The 1469-nt window shown below is 38.6% G+C and overlaps 1 long non-coding RNA gene across 2 annotated transcripts in view; it reads right to left on the bottom strand.

Annotated features, from left to right (window-relative positions):
- Nucleotides 1-330: 330 nt before the first annotated feature.
- Nucleotides 331-1469, bottom strand: part of LOC102295595 — a 3020-nt gene continuing 1881 nt past the window's right edge. The window contains exons 3-4 of one of the 2 annotated variants that reach the window (XR_001336027.2): nucleotides 1214-1273; nucleotides 331-1077 (exon numbers count right to left, since the gene is read on the bottom strand). This is a non-coding gene — a long non-coding RNA (uncharacterized LOC102295595). Of the gene's footprint in view, nucleotides 1090-1213; nucleotides 1274-1469 lie in introns of both variants that reach the window. The other variant, XR_006053890.1, reaches the window with a different exon arrangement.

Below are 1469 nucleotides of genomic sequence, written 5' to 3'. Positions count from 1 at the left end.
GATACCAATACTGTATCCGATCGGTCCATCCCTAGAACAAACAAGTCAAACCTGCTCAGTTCCTGTTTTATTTCTCTAAAGTGAAAGATGAAAACATTTTGTCTTTAAATTATATCTGTATAACTGTAATACTTGGACTTAACAGTAGATGGCTGCAGACTCTAAATGGATGTTTTGGCTATGTTAGGCTTCAGAGTAGTTTAGCCCAAGAGCTGGGACACATGAATCAGTCTGACTGATCATGCGTGTAAATTATCGGACACCAAACGCTTTCAGCTCTTTGCTGAGGTGGTAAGAACATGAGATCTTCTTAATGTTTTTTTCTTTTTAAAGTGTCTTCATTGTGTTGTAGTTTACACCAGGGGTAGAAAACTCCAAAGCTTTGCCCTGGGTCAACACACCTGAATCAAATGATTAGTTCAGGCATCTGGAGAACATCAAGACATGTTGAGGAGGTGATTTAGCCATTTAAATCAGCTGTGTTGGATCAGGGACACATCTAAAACCTGCAGGACACCGGCCCTTGAGGCCTGGAGTTCCCCCACCCCTGGTTTACACCATTCTCTAACAAATACATCCCCAGTTCAGTCTCAGAAGGAGACACAAATCCCTTTGCTCTTTTGTTTTTGGATGATATAAAAATGCCAGTCCTTTAGTCTCAAACATGCACATCCTGGAATGAAGCTGTTCTGTTTTCAGCCACTGAATGATTGAAAGAAGAACATATATCAGTTAGCCACAAATAAATAAGTCAAATTTTCCATTTGATATCTTTTCCAAGCACACGTGAGAAAACACATGACAATATTACTGCTGAAGAGTAACTAAATGAGTGTGATAAGAATGAGAACAAACGCCATCAAACATGAATAAATTAAACATAAGAACAGTCAAGGACATGAATCATATTAGTAGAGGATAAAATTTGAAAACTCAAGTTAAAAATACATTGTGAGCATGCAGGTCTAATTCAGTGAGAACGAAAGGAAGAGGGAACGGACCAGTTAGGGACCAGCAGCTGAACATCAGTGGTTGGACTGGTGGACTACTTCACTGAAGAGTAGACGACGTCTGGCTCTGGTTTAAAGTCTGAACACAAACACACACAGTTCAAACAGCATTACAGTTTTCTCTCTGACAGAAATGAGATATTCTGTGCTTAAGTCATGATGTGGTTGGAATAACTCTGTACAAAGTTACAGAGCAGCTGTACCTTTTCTTCTCTGCCCAGCAGTGACATCTTGTGTTGTATCGAGTGCAGCTGGATCGTTCTCTGCACAATAAAACAAAGAAACGAATAAAGGGACAAAAACATAATATAACATAACCATACTACTTTTGTTTATGTAGAGATTAATAAGGAATTTTTATAAATAGCAACAACTTTTCAAGCTTTTTCCTTTTAAAAACAAAACAAAAAAACATCCCCTCTGCTGTGAAACTGTGGTTACCACATGAAACTGGGGATG

Source organism: Haplochromis burtoni, unplaced genomic scaffold (assembly GCF_018398535.1).
Source record: "Haplochromis burtoni strain Fernald_Lab_line unplaced genomic scaffold, NCSU_Asbu1 Contig_2651, whole genome shotgun sequence".
In the NCBI taxonomy this organism is placed as follows: domain Eukaryota; kingdom Metazoa; phylum Chordata; class Actinopteri; order Cichliformes; family Cichlidae; genus Haplochromis; species Haplochromis burtoni.
Note: the sequence above shows the minus strand (reverse complement) of the source record. Positions and strands in the feature narration are given on the sequence as shown.